The sequence below is a fragment of the Quercus robur genome, chromosome 4, assembly GCF_932294415.1.
Source record: "Quercus robur chromosome 4, dhQueRobu3.1, whole genome shotgun sequence".
Lineage (NCBI taxonomy): Eukaryota > Viridiplantae > Streptophyta > Magnoliopsida > Fagales > Fagaceae > Quercus > Quercus robur.
This window is the reverse complement of record NC_065537.1, coordinates 76,480,424-76,497,003: the sequence shown is the minus strand read 5'-3', so window position 1 is coordinate 76,497,003 and position 16,580 is coordinate 76,480,424.

Genomic DNA, 16,580 nt, shown 5'->3' with positions numbered 1-16,580 from the left:
ATCTCAAGATTTCATCAAGCTTCCATCTTGAGTTTGAGAGGGGGTGTTAGAGATATATTAGCCCATTAGCATAGGCCCAAGCCTAATTCTACTTTGTGTGCAAGCCAAATCTCCTACTTGTACTAGAAGTCTATTAGTCTAGGGTTTAGTCTACTATATATACACATGTTATGATTCATTGTAACACAGGATTTGTACTACACTATAATATATTATTGATGTAGCCATTTAAGGTTTCCTCTGTGGATGTAGGCCATTAGGCTGAACCACGTAACCCTCGTGTGTTATTGTGTTTTATACTTTATGCTTTCGCTTCCGCATCCATACTAGCATATTCAACATGGTGTATCAATGCTAATATTTAACAAGAATGATGCCACCCAGATTTGGAAGATCAAAGAATCTTCAAGTGGTGACTGATTTTGTTGTAAGCAAAGATCTTCATTCTTCAGAGACAAGTGAATTGGGCCAGCTTTCACATCTTCGTACACTTTCCATCACAAAGCTGGAGAATGTAGCCTATTTTAAACATGCTTTAGAGGCCAACTTGAAAAGCAAGAAGTATCTCAATGAGTTATTTTGCAAATGGACTACTCATCATCAGGTAAAAAATAAAAATGTACACGCCCATCTGCAGACTCATCAAAAACAGTATGAAAATGTACTCATTAATCTGCAGCCTCATGAAAATTTGAAGAAGCTTATGATTGAAAACTATGATGGCACAACATTTCCCAATTGGTTAGGTGATGCCATTTTCTCTAACATGGTCAACTTACGACTGAGCGAGTGTAAATATTGCGAGTCCTTGCCATCATTGGGGCAGTTATCTTCTCTTCAAGAGCTCTACATTGTAGAGATGGAAAGATTACAATTGCTGCATTCTGGATTTTATGGGGACGGTCAGTTTGGAATCAAGCCATTCAGATCTCTGAAAATTTTGTCATTCATAAAACTGCCATGTTGGAGTGTGTGGACACATGATGGTCTAGATATCCCTTTCCCTTCCCTCCAAGAGCTTCAAATACAAGATTGTCCTCGATTGAAAGTTTACCGAAGAAACTCTTCCTTAACAAAATTGGAATTATCTGATTGTCCGAAGCTCCTTCCATTTTCAGAAGACAGTTTCCCCTTGAAGCTACAATCTGTGGTCATTACCAATTACAACAATCTCACGCCTCAGAAGCAATGGGGTTTTATAAGAGAATAAAGGGAAAAGAGGCTATGCTATCACAGAGAAAATGAGAGAGAGAAAGGTATAGAAATTTCTCTAATTGATTGAATAAATGAATCTGTACACAAAACAGAATTATATACAGTAATCCCAACCTCTGGACCTAAACGTCCATAACAGAGTATAACTAATTAACTAACTATCCTAATAATGAGGGAATTAGTTACAGCACGTGCAAGGATTAGTAACAACACGTGTGACTTATCTGGAACTAAAATCAATACCTAAACTACTTGTAGTTTTGGCTATTTATTTAACATCTTGTAGCTGCTGTGTCGTTCTATTCTTCATTCCTTTCTTCTTATTTTCTGACTTCTGATTCTTCTAATTCATGTCTTCCTGATAGGTTTACATGGAATGAAGTCTTTAATTTGTTTTAAGATTGAAGGTGGATGCAGTGAGGCAGAGTTGTTTCCAGAAGAGCAATTGCTACCCAACACTCTCACTTCCATTCGCATCAACAATTTTCCAAATCTCATAAACCTAGGCGAAGGGCTTCACAGTCTCACCTCATTGAAAAAGCTAGAGATCAGCTGTTGTGTTGAGTTCGAGTTGATGCCAAAAGAGGGATTGTCTCCCAATCTACATTCTCGGGTTATAACCAATTGCACAAATCTCATGCCTCTAAAGAAGTGGAGTATTCATGGAATGAAGTCTCTAACTTGTATTATGATTGATGGTGGATGTGGTAAACTAGAGGTTTTTCCATATGGGGTGCTACCGAACACTCTCACTTACCTTTGTAATAGGAACCTTCCAAATCTCATAAATCTAGGGGAAGGGCTTCACAGTCTCACCTCACTGAAAAAGCTGAAGATTAAACACTGTAAGAAGCTTAATAAGTTGCCAAAGGAGGGATTTCCCCTCAAACTACAATCTCTGTTTATTACCGATTGTGAGAGCATCTTGCCTAGCACAGAATGGGGTTTGCATGGAATGAAGTCACTGGCTCATTTTATGATTACAGGTGGATATAGTACGATGGAGTTGTTTCCTGAAAGGGGACTGCTGCCAGACAGTCTCATTTCTCTTTGCATCAGCAGACTTCCAGATCTCAAATACTTGATCAATGGGCTTTAGCACCTCACATCGCTCAAAAAGCTGGACATCGACTGTTGTAAGAAACTTGAGTTGATTCAAGCAAAGGGATTACCAGCCTCCCTTTCTTCTCTTCGTACACGAAAGTGCTCTTTGCTAGCCTTGCGTTGCGAAAAGGATGGAGGGGAAGATTGGCCTTAGATTTCCCACATTTCCGATTTACAAATTGACTAAATTTCTTGTCAATTATCATGGCTGGATTAGTTTTTTGTCTATTTTGGGAAGGATGCATGTGTTGTTTGAGTTCTTGTATATTTTTTGAAGGGTGGGGGTGTCTTAGACTTGCGACTTGAGATGGATTTGTTGAAGTACAAAAAAAATAAAAATAAAATAAAAATAATAATGAAGTTATTATTAGATACTCCGCGAGTATATTCTCAAAGTATTTAACAAATTTCTGTCTATGAAAGTATGTGACTATGCTGAAAAAGAGTTGGGAACTGTGTAATTCGGTTTTTTTTTTTTTTTTTTTTTTTGAGAAGGCTGTAATTCGTATTATTTTGACAGTGAATGATTGGCATTATTTGTGAACATATAGGCTTTTACTTGGCCGAAATACATTACATCTTGATGTTTATTTATTTATTTATTTTAGTAAATAATAAGGATCTATTTATATGGTGTCTTTTCACCAAACACTAATCCCTAACTGTAACGCGTTAGTGTCATTAACATGTCACAATAAATTGTTTTTTCTTTTTTTCTTTTTTTTGAGAAAACACAATGAATTGGGATTAAATATTAGTGTTTATTACATAAAAAACAAAATCATTTTCACTGGTTCAACATTGTTATTGGAGTTCTTTAGTTAAATATTGCTAAAATCTAAGTTTATTGTTTTGCCCCCTGTGCCAAATTATTGGTTGAATTAAGTACTTATGTTCAGAAATCAAATCCTTCCCACTTTTAAAGAATATTTGGAAATATTAGTTTTGACATAAAAGTGTGAAATTTAGCAATTGGATGAATTTTTTTACTTTGTTTAACTGCTGGACAACTTGATAAAAGAACGGTTAGGCATTTTGATCATTTTGACCTCAAACATGTAAAATTGGGTGATATGATATCCAATCAAGATAAACTTCTCCATTTTTAGTATTTTTTTATCCTAGAATCAAAATAGTAGTTTTTGCAATTTTTGTGTAAAAATAGGGGTTTTAGAGCGTAAAACAAGCACTACAAAAAAAAGGGCTATCCCAGCGTTTTCAAAACCGCTGGGATATCCCCAAAAAGCGCTGGGATAGGGTCAAAATTCTTACCCCGGCGCTTTTTTTCCCAACGCTTCAAACCGCCGCACAGTGAATGTGGGTATAGGGTAGCCAGACCTGAAAAGCGTCGGGAAAGACATACACCCTATACCGGTGCTTTTGAAAACGTTGGTATAGGCCTTTTAAATTATATTGATTTAAGACCTATACCAGCGCTTTTGAAAGTGCTGGCATAGGTAGTGCTTTTGAAAGGCCTATACTAGTGCTTTTGAAAGCGCTGGCATAAGCAGAACCTATTCCAGCGTTCTAAAAAGCGCTGGTATAGGTCTTAAATCAATATAATTTAAAAGGCCTATACCAGCGCTTTTGAAAGCGCTGGCATAGGCAATATCTATTCTAGCATTCACAAAAGCGCTGGTATAGGTCGTGAATCAGTATAATTTAAAAGGACCTATGCTAGCGCTTTCAAAAGCGCTGGTATAGGTCCTTTTAAAAAAAAAATAAAAAAGAAATAATTAGCACTTGTAATGTACCTAAAATATATATTTTCCAATACCTATTTTATAACACCTATAATGAATCACAATTCATATTTTCCAATAGCAAATACAATACCACATTAAACCAACAAACTAAATATATTTACTTATAATTATTTACAATAGCAAATACAATACTTATCGATGATGAAAAATCTGAACTTAATCATTGGTAATAATCAAGAATATCTTCAAATGTTCAAACTCAGACCACATATCCCTGGATTTCATTTTTTGGAGCAAAAATATATCCATGTCCTCACTTTCTAACTCATCTAACTCAATCTTCCCCTCATCAAACCCACCTCTAGCCCTCAATCTCTCATCAAGGGCATTAAGTAATTGTCTTTTTACCATAAATTGCCATGCCCATTCTTCCAAAGGAGCCATACATATACTTATTGATGATGAAAAATCTAAACTTAATCATGGGTAATAATCAAGAATGCCTTGAATTTGACTCTACAGCTTATGTTGAAAAAGCTTTAAAATGCTAGACCACTCCAATCACCTAGGAACCTAGTATTCACGAAACTAAAAAATATAAGTCTAAGTCAAGTTAGATCCATACTTGGTCTGCTTAGGGCTAATCACTGAACACACCAATGCATGAGTATTACTCAAGCAGCAATAGATAAAAAGTAAACTTAGATGATCACATAAAAGATAGAATTATTAAGGAAATTCCAGCGAGAATGACTAAGTTCATCATCAATAATTATAGCATAATAGGAACAACACAATCAACACTCCCAAAATAAAATACATTGTCTTATATCTCCGTGCAAGCAACCCGCTTGTTCCAAGTCAGCAACCCACCACGGTAGAATATTTGAATTTACTAAGAGGAGATAAAATAAATTCACACATAGTTGAACAATAAGATCACAATATTCACAAGACAATCAACACTCCCAATAATGAAAAGTAAACCACCTTATATCATCGTGCAAGCCACCCGCTTGCTCCAAATCAACAACCCACTACAACAACAAAATTTGACATATAATTATAGACTAATAGGGTATTATGAAGTAGATTTTACTCACCCTTTAGCAATTCATTGGTTTGCTCCTAGAAAGAGGAACTCAAACTTACAACAAGCTGCTAATCTTACAAAATCTAAGTCTAAATTATAGACTACTAAGATAACTTAAAAGATGTAAATTAGGTGACTTCACATCCAAAATCATGTAAAAAGAGAAGAAACTACTAAACTAAGTACATTGAGAGAACAAACTATAAACTAAAATAGGGAGAGGTGTGCAAAGATATACAAACCAAAAGATAAGCTCCAATATTTTGCTAGTTTGCATTTGTTCCACAGTAAACATGAGCTATTTAATAATTTAATCATACGTAGTCAGAGAATGAGAGGTTAACTTACTAGTTGCTACCTTGCTTTGCTCTACGGGAGATGCCAAGGATATTGCAATAGCCACCAAATGTTTAATCTAGCAATTTAACAAATCCAACAATCAGAATTGAGTTGTTTTTTATTTTAATAAAAAACGCAATGACAAAGTAAAATAAAATTATCAACTAAATTGAGTGGAAAGATTAATGCATAGAAGCATTGTTAAAGGCACTTGCTTGATCCATGTTTGAAATATTGATAAATTAGACGTGCCATAGCAGACTTGTAGTTCTAGTTGTAGTTGTGGCTCTCTCTTTCTCTCTTGGGATATATATTGATAGATGATGTATCTAAAATTTGCACTCTCTTACACTATGCAAGTATTTTTACTATTTAAAAAATAAAAAAATAAATAAAAAAAAGATTGCAAGAAGTCGAGCAAAACACACTCATCAATTCAAAAGGAATAAAAATGGTAGAAATAATTGCATTGTCAAATTGCAAAGGCATGTTACATATTAAATAATAGTATTTATACATTATTGTCATTCATGTCAATTCAGATTGTTATTTGTAATTATCTGTTTGCAAATGTTAGCTATATTTTTAGTACTAGTATACTTGGTCAACGCTACATTAAGCACTCAAAAAACAAAATTCAATGAGTTAGGTCCACTTCAGACGAAATGGTTGGCTAAGAAACCAGACATGAATTGACATAGATGAATGTAAGCCTTTAGTTTGATAGAAATGCCCTGCAAAGTACCATATTGGCAAAAAAGGGGGGGGGGGGGGGAATATATACATATATATATTTATATATAACGTAGCCAAGTCTAGATACTCAATAAGGATGGTGAGACAAGGACATTTGACTCGTAACCTAAAAACCTACTAATAAAAGAAACGGCCATATTTTAGGCCATGAAATGAAAGGACCAAAGTCAGAAAACCTTTCAGTTATTAGTACTGAATGCATTAGCCTTTTCACATCTCAATTATATCAACATGTAACTAAAAATCATTGAAAGAACTCTTATAAGAAGACCTTACCACAATCGAATGCAATAACAAGCTTCAATTTTACCTCTTCTTCCTGAAAAATAATCAACAAATAAAAACTAAATAATTGGTAAAATTGAATGACTAAAACAAGATTGTAGTTAAGGGTTAAAAAAATTTCACACTAAACTTGCAAAAGAAATACAGCAGAAGCAATAATACAAATGAACTTAGTAATATCATAAATAAGGGTGAAAAGTACCAACTCATCACTCATACCTTCACCCTCAATTTCTTGGCTAGCTTAGATACATCACATTGAGAAAGCTCCCTACTTTGTTGATCCTAAACACAAGTAAAACTATAGAGGTAAAGAAACAAAATTTGTAGGCATAACTAAAGTGGACTTTACTTAGAAATTCTTCATGTGATTAAGAAATTCTCCCAATTAAATCAAGGTATAAAAGTGTCAAAGACCCAGCATCCACATGAATAGACAAGCTCTTAAAGCAAGCACTAAAAAAAATAGTTTGTTTCTCAAATGTGTTTAATGTAAGACCCAATGAAGACATCCCTCATATTTAGCATTGCCCAAAAAAAAAAAAAAAAAAAACTTGTATATGATAATTAAAAAAAAATTAATAAAGCATATATATATATACACACAAACCTAGTAAATTTCGATCCCCTGCCAGTAATTTTCCCATAATGAAAACAATATGAACCAGCAACCCTGGTCCAAACTCAGCTTCCTCCACATACTTCCAGAATTTTCATTCTCCACCATCAGTTACCTCAGACCCCACTTGTTCCAATACCTATAAATATCCCAAATTCACTATTGTAAAATTCAAAGCAACTCACATTTTCTCTGCATTGTTAAAAAATCAAATACAGCTAAATTTTACACACTTAAGGTTTAACTTCTCACTAAATTTTAACCCAAATTCATTATTAGAAAAAAATAAAATTGAGCATTTAAATGGCTTTATTAGAATCATAAACTCAAAATACAAAAATTACATGGTTACAATCTGATTCGCATATGGTGAAAATATAACATTTTGAACACAGTTTCCAAATAAAATTTTAAAAAAAAAATAGAAAAGGAAAAAGGGTATACCTTTGTGAGAGCAAAATGGAGATCGAAGTTGGTCAAATTGATTCCATTTCTATTAAAAATCAAAATGCCTTCTCACTTAATAAGATTGTCAAGCTCTTCTTAAGCATCAAACTAATAGCCTTAAGTGACAAGCATCTATAGCTAAGCCAAACATATGATTATAGTCAAACCCAAAAAGACAATTCAATTTTCATTCCCAAGAAATTTGAAAGCAAACACCAGAAGGTTTGTTGCACCATAACTTATACCCATTCTTTTGTAGTTTTAAGAAAAATTCCATTGGACGTGTAATAATTCTATGAACATAAAAAGGGGAGCAGGTGCTAGGATGCAAGAGAGAGGAAGAAATAATAGTAAAATATCTTTTTATTTAAAAAAAAAAAAAAAAAAAAACTATCTTATATAAGAAACATTAAGTTTCATATCTAAAGATATTGATACTGGTAAAAAGTATCATATATGCTATTTTATTTATTTATTAGTCATATATACTAATTTATACCATTGAAATTTCTAATTGTTTGAAATAAAGTTTAGAGAATTAGGATGTTTGAATGAAGCGAACAGGTCAAAACATAATTGAATACTTTGACAATAACTAATCACCTTAAATGCCAGCCCACCACTTAGTTATAGGCTAGATCCCTCCCCTAAGTTAACTAGACTATTTTAAATATTTATTATTTACTTTTACATGTAAGATCAAAACATAGAATCAACACTATCTCACACACTTATTTACTAGCTGAGATAGTTGAAAACATTGGCTGTCCAACTTTCATACAAACTCAACTTAGCCCCATGAGAGTCCATTTGGTTTAGTTCTAGCTAAAGAATTGATTACACTGGATATTGATAATAATATGAAGATAAATTTTTAAAATTTCATAAACAAATGATACACAAAATTTTACGATAAACTAAAAATCTAAGCTACATTGGCTAAAGCTCATTAACTAGTTAGGACAGCAACCATAGTTTGTTGAAATGTGTCTTAACAAATACCAGTAATCAATTTAACCAGCATATTGCACAAATGGGAAAGGTTCACAACCAAAAAGCAAATGTGATCAGGAGACCTACATATTTGCCAACTCCTTCTGCATCCGACTTATATCTATTGCAAGAACTTGATCAACACATGAATCAAGGGACCTACCAAACGTCCACAACCCAAAGCAAACAGCAGCTCCTGCAAAAAGAAAGGTCTAATAAAATAGAGAAGAGGGGGGAAAGACATGTAGATGCATAATTCATTTAAAATAGAATACGGTGATTTTTATAAAAAATTTACAAGATAGGCAAAACTTGATTTCCCTGTACAAAACAAAAGAGAGATAAACTCCTTTCTTTTTAGATAAAATAATATATATATATATATATATATTTTAGGAAAACACTAAAAGTGTCAATCATCAATTGAGCTATAAAGTTAGCAGTATATTGTAACTATCTTTAAAAAATATTTGAGCTATAAGACTCTTTTTAGCTTCTAATATATAGTTTTTAATTGAGTTTAAATTTTAATTCTATATTTAAACCTTTAATTAGAATTAGAATCTTTTTCTCAAAAAATAAAATAATAATAATCTTACCATTTAATTGTATATTTAATAGTTCCATAAACTAAATTTGCAATACTTTCAATCTATATTATCCATTATTGTCTGTCTTAATGTGATCCATCACAAATTCCTCTATTCTACCAAACAATTTAATTATTAAAAAGAAAAAGAAAGAACTACCACTGGATTCTATTCTCGAAGCCAAGGTTGAACTTTACAGAAGTGTGAAGAGTTGAAACAAAACCACACCAATTTGAAAAACACAAACAATACTAGCACCAAACCCACAACTAGAATCCTCCAATATCCAAGAATTAAAGCACAAATAAGTTTGTCATTTTCATGGAACAATAGAGTTCTTTAACTCGATAATCAGGTCTATTAGCCATGGACACTACTATCACAAGTGGTTAAAAATTAAATTCCAAAATAGAGCAAATTTTTGTTAGCACTACTGCTACCTACAGTTCCTCCAAAATAGAGCAAACTTTAACCAAAATCAAAAAATAAAAAGTCACAAAATCAACTAAACTTTAACCAAAACCAAAACCAAAACTAAAACCCACACAATCAACCAACAGTTACACAAAAATATACACATAACCCAAACTAAACTTCAACCAAAATCAAAACTAAAAAACCAGAAATTTAACAACAAATAAATATACAAATATTGCTACAAAATAGAAATGAGAGCTAGAGAGACTTACCTTGCTTTGGGTAAACTTTAACCAAAACCAAATCCAAAACTAAAACCCACACAATCAACCAATAGTTACACAAAAATATACACATAACCCAAACCAAACTTCAACCAAAATCAAAACTAAAAAACCAGAAATTTAACAACAAATATATATATACAAATATTGCTACAAAATAGAAATGAGAGCTAGAGAGACATACCTTGCTTTGGGTAGGGTTTGTGATTTTGGGTAATATTTTTGTGCTTAAAATTTTGGAAAAGAAATGGTGGGTTTTGAGTAAAGAAGAAGAGAGCAGGAGGGGAAGTGGGTTAAGGAAGAGGGAGAGGGAGAAAAAATGTGAGTGAGAGGAAAACATCTGAACTAAAGAAGTGGGAGACCAAAAATGAGAGGCCAAAGTGGTGGGAAGGTGAAAAAAATAAGTGGGAAGTCTGAAAATTTTTAAGTGGTACGAGAGACCTATCCCAGCGCTTTCGGAAGCGCTGGAACAGGTGGACCCTATTCCAGCGCTTTCGAAAGCGTTGGGACAGGTCTATCCCCATAAGGGAATGAGTGATCCTATCCCGGTACTTTTGGAAGCGTTGAAATATGGTCCACCTATTCTAGCACTTTCAAAAGCGCTAGAACAGGTCTCTCCATTCTCTTATGGAGAGAGGCCTATCCCAGCGCTTTTTGAAGCGCTAGAATAGGGTCCACCTGAAAGCGCTGGGACAGGTCTCTCTATTCCCTTATGGAGAGAGGCCTATACCAGCGCTTTTTAAAGTGCTGGAATAGGTGGACCCAATTCCAGCGCTTTTAAAAGCGTTGGGATAGGTCTTTCCATTAGCATTTTTTTTTATTAATAGTAATATAAATAATTCAAATTATAAATAGTAATATTTAATATTTTCTTGATTAATAAGATTGAATATAATACTTCAAATTAATAAAATATAATTTAACAGTACAAATTCATAAAATAAATTATATTAATTAATAAAAATATTTTTTAATAATTCAATTTAACAAAATTTAATTTAATACTTCAAACTAATTTAATATATTTTAATTTAATACTTCAAATTAATAAAATATAATTCCTCACTAAAAATTAGTAAAATATAATGTAATAGCTAAAAAAAAATTGTAAGATGTGACTCAAGGACCAACAATATTAAAATATAACCACGAAACCTACAAAATGATCAAAATACCCCAAAATCCAAAAAAATAACCAAAATATCCCCGAAATCTAAAAATGATCAAAATATCCCCAAAACCCAAAAAATGACCAAAATACCCCCAAAACCTAAAAATTACCAAAATACTCCTGAAACCCAAAAAATGCCCAAAATACCCCTGTAACCCAAAATTGACAAAAGTACCCCCGTGACCCAAAATACCCCCAATACCCCAAAACCTTGTTTTACTCCTAAAAAAGTGCTTTTAGTTTTAATATACCAATAATGTTTCCCACTTTTTCAATTACCAATTTTTTTTTTCTTTCACAACTAATTATATTTAAATTTCACTTCCCATGTTTTACTCCTAAAAAAATGATTTTAATTTATTCAGTTTTTTCAGGTGAGTCTTTTACTGCAAAAAAAAAAATTAATAAAAATAAAAACTATTTATAGTTATCCTTGTCCACGATTTCACCCATGTACAAACCCTGGTACAAATTTAAAGATTAAGCTCCCCATTATCATCAACCAGTTACCACTTAGCAATCTTGTAGTTGCAATTTTATCTTAAGGCTGGCCATCCTTATCCTCACGTCCCATCTTTAACGCTAATTCAAAAAAAAAAAAAAAACAAAAACAAAAAACAAAAAAAAAACACCAACCTTGCTACGTTAAGAGCTAGAGAGGACTATGAACAAAGCAAAAAAGTTAGAAAAAAGACAGAAACGAAGTGCACAAAAAAAAAAAAAAAAGTACCACCTGTCAAAATAGAATTTAAAAGGTTGGTGCTCTGTCTCTCTGTATATTTTGTTATGGACATTTGAGTTTTTGTTTTGTGATCCCCAATTTTGGTTTTTATGGGTTGTAATTTATTTATTTATTTAAATTTGGTGCTGTGTAGGTGGGAATTTATTGACAAATATGTGATACAATATTTAACTATATGCTAAGCATCCCTATCTCTCTTTCACATTCTTTTTAAGTCTTTTGTTTTTTGTTTACTAGGTTTGTTTGCCAATATATTCGAAGATTATGATAGCATTTTTTTCCGCATGCCTAGAACTTTATTACGCTCGTATCTTTTAATTTAATTTTTTCTTTTTCTTTTTAGATGTTAGAATTTCTTATATAATTTTATCAGCAAATTATAGCATGTTAATATTGTAGGTTGATTTTCTTTACACTCAATTAAGTGAGGATCAACATGTTGAGAATTAATGTTCATGACCATGTCTAACTTATTCTTTGAAATTCTTTTTTTTTCCCCTTTACTTTTTAGATTTTATAATTTCTTATACAATTTCATTAGCAAATTATGGCTCCAAAAAACCGTTAATGGGAATATGTCTAAGATCTTACAAATCAAAGTGGATTTCAAATTCATGTATAGTACGAGTGGTATTTTAAAAGGCACGCTCTGATCTCCCACTCAATCCAAAAAAAAAAAAAAACACTTATTGATGTTGAAATCATTAATGAAAAATTTTACAAAAATAAAAAAGTCTCTACATGCATGCATTCAAAACTTTTAAAAATATCATTGCTTTGCAAGACATACAAATCATTTACCTTTCAAGGCCTTTTCTTTTTCCTCCATTTTTTTCTCATTTGAATTTAGTTCCTATAAAAATTGCAAAGTTCTCCGTAATGATTTTTATTCTCTCCTCCAAGAATGTAAAAATTAAAAATTAAAAATTAAAAAAAAAAATTAAGAATATTTTAGTTTTAAGGTTTTTTTTTTTTTTTTTTTTGATAAATATTTTAGTTAAAGTTAAGTCTTAATTTTGTATCGTATTAATCATGACACTAATACGAAGTATTGTTACTTGAATAGCAAATGCTTTGTTGGCTTTAAAGTGGTCAAAAAATTATGAATTTTTTAATAGTCAGTTCTAGATGTTTACATAATTCTTTTAAGATGTTGGGATTAATTATACACTAATTTTTGGTAATTTTTTCTTTATAAATCAAGTAAAGGTAGGAAGAGATGAATCCATTGACAAAAGTTTGCTCTTTTTGTATCTTATCATTATAATTACAATTTGTATATTAATGGAAAAAAATTAAGATAAAGAAAGTATTGACATTTAAAAAATAGAAAAGTCTCTAAGCATGCATAAAAGGCTATTATGTACATTGTAGCTCATTTATGTTATTGGACATGAGCATTAGTTCGACGAGCATTCAAATTGGGTAATGTTTCTAAAACTAATTTTCTAATGATATAAACAATTTGACAATCACATTAGAAGAAACTAGCTTTTTTGCACGTTCTTAGAGATCTTCTTTTTATTTTTACTTTTCTCTAAGGGACTAATTTTCATTTATCATAATTTAGGACTGATTCATTTTTCAATCATGAAAATATCTACAGATGTGATTAGATTTATATATTCCCAAATGTGTTTATATTATGTGGTACATGTCATCACACTCCTAGGGATTTTTGTGACTGAAAAATACATCAACTTTGAAAAGTTTTTTCCTTTAAAAAAATAGAAAATTTTCTGAGCACGCACAACACGTATGCAAAGATGCTAGAGGTGTGATGAAAATTATGATATTAAACCAAAAACACCTAGGGGTGTGATGAAAAATTATTTCACTTGCAAAGGAATAATACTAATCACACTCCGAGATTTTTTTGTAAATTAGAAAATATAGTAATCCCAAATTATAATGAATGCTCTAAATTAACCCTTACCCAAAAAATAGAAGAGTCTTTGAGCACGCGCTCAGGCATGTGCTCAGAGGCTAGTTGTTTTCTTGTAGATGTCTTTGACAAGTGTAGCATCAAGTCAACAAGGTGTATCTACTGGTGTTGCATTAGCATCAACAGAAGAGAGGAGATCACGTGTTACAACTCCAATCACAAAATTGATAGTGCAAAAGGTCTCTCAACTCAAAGAAGTGTTGAATTGGAGGGAACATGATGACTCACATAGTCTAGCCATTTTTTTTTATTTTTTTATTTTAGAACAATGTCTTATAATTTTTGGCACATGTTATTAGAGTACTAGCATCAGCTTTGCAATGTTAATTGTCATTTTAATGCACCAAAACTTACTTTATCTATTTTATCTAGGGGTGTCAAATGGGTGGGTTTGGGTGGGTTTAGAGTAGGCATAATTGGATTGGGTACATTTAGAGGTGGCAAATGGGTGGGTTTGGGGTGGACATAATTGGGTTGGGTATATAAAACCCATTTACCCAATCAAAACCCATTTAATTAATTCCTTCTAACCCAAATCTAAAATACCCTAGAAACCATAAAAAGACCAAAATACCCCCGAAACCCAAAAATTGACCAAAATATCCCTGAAACTTAAAAAAGACCAAAATACTCCTGAAACCAATAAAATTACCAAAATACCCCTAAAACCCAAAAAATTACCCTCAAAACATAAAAAATGACCAAAATACTCCCGAAATCAAAAACAAAACCAAAATACCCCCAAAACCCAAAAAATTACTAAAATACCCCCAAAACCCAAAAAATTACCGAAGTACTCCCAAAATCCAAAAAATTACCAAAATACCCCCGAAACCCAAAAAATGACCAATGTACCGCCGAAACCTAAAAATTACCAAAATACCCCCAAAACCTAAAAAAAGACCAAAATACACCCAAAACCTAAAAAATTACCAAAATACCCCCGAAACCTAAAAAATTACCAAAATACCCAAAAACCTTAAAATGACCAAAATACCCCTAGAACCTAAAAAATGACCAAAATAATCACAAAACCTACAAAATGACCAAAATAATCACAAAACCTACAAAATGACCAAATACCCCCAGGAAACCAAAAATTGACCAAAATACCCCTTAAACTTTAAAATTACCAAAATACCCCCAAAGCCCATAAAATGACCAAAATACACCCGAAACCAAAAAATTACAAAAATACCCCCGAGACATAGGGTCTATTTGGATAGAACTTATTTTGCTGAAACTGAAAACTGAAAACTGAAAACACTGTAGCAAAATAATTTTTAAATGTGTGAATAGTATCGTGGGACCCATTTTTAATGAAAAAGTTGTTGAAAAGTGGAATTTGTGGGTCCGTAAACAGTAAATAGGACCCACTGATGTGCATTCCACGGCTTATTTTGTTGTGAACAGTACCTGAGTTTGATGAAAAGTGTACAGTAAATAGGCTGAAAAGTCAAAAACAACGGCAGAAGAAAAAAAAAAAAAAAAAGACACAAAAACGCAAACGCAAACGCAGAAAAGTTGAATCCAAACTCTGCCATAGAAAATGGCCAAAATACCCCTAAAACCCAAAAAAATGACCAAAATACCCCCAAAAACCTAAAATGACCAAAATACCCCCAAAACCCAAAAAAAATGTTCAAAATACCCCCGAAACCTAAAAAATTACCAAACTAATCTCGAAGTCTAAAAATTAACCAAAATAACGCTGAAACTTGAAAATGACCAAAATACTCTCGAAACCTTAAAAATGGCCAAAATAACCCCAAGCCTAAAAATTGACCAAAATAACCTAGAAACCAAAAAATGATCAAAATACCCTCGAAACCTAAAAAATGATCGAAATACCCTTGAAACCCAAAAATTAACTGAAATATCCCTTGAAACTTAAAAAATGACCAAAGTACCCCTGAAACCTAAATATGACCAAAATAACCTCTAAACCCTTAAAATGACCAAAATATCCTCGAAATCTAAAAAATGACCAAAATACCCCGAAACCTATAAAATGACAGAAATGCCCCTTAAACCTATAAGTCGATAAAAATACACCCTAAACCTAAAAAAAAATACCCAAATCCCTCCTAAAACTAAAAAATGACCAAAATACTCCCTAAACATAAAAAAATGACCAAAATGCCCCCTAAACCTAAAAATGACTAAGATAGCTCGGAAACCTAAAGAATGATTGAAATATCCCCAAAACCTAAAAAGTTATTAAACGACCTCCAAAACCTAGAAAATTATAAAAAAAGGCCCCAAAATATAAAAGTTAACGAAACAGCCCTAAAACCTAAAAAATTAATGACATTCCCTCAAAACCTACAAAATGACTGAAATACTCTTAGAACCTTTAATTTAATGAAAATACCCTCAAAACAACCAAAATACCCCAAACCCCTATTTTGGTAATTTTAGAGGCTTCGGGTGTATTTTGTTCATCTTATCGGATTAGTGGTATGTTGGTCATTTTAGATATTTTGAGGGGTATTTTGGTCATTTTAGGGGTTTCAGGGTATTTTTGGTAATTTTAGAGGTTTCAAGTTGTTTGAGGCCATTTTAGAGGTTTTGGGTTTATTTGGGTCATTTCAAAGGTTTAGGGGTATTTTTGTCACTTTATAGGTTTGAGGGTATTTTGGTCATTTTTTAAGTTTTATGGGTATTTTAGTAATTTTTTAGGTTTAGGGGGTATTTTAGTCATTTTATAGTTTTAGGGGGGGTATTTTGGTCATTTTTAGGTTTATAGATTATTTTGATCAATTTTTAGGCTTCGGGGTTATTTTGGCCATTTTTAAGGTTTTGGGGTTACTTTGGTCATTTTTTAGGCTTTGGGGGTATTTTGCCCCTTTTTTAGGTTTCAGAGGGATTTTG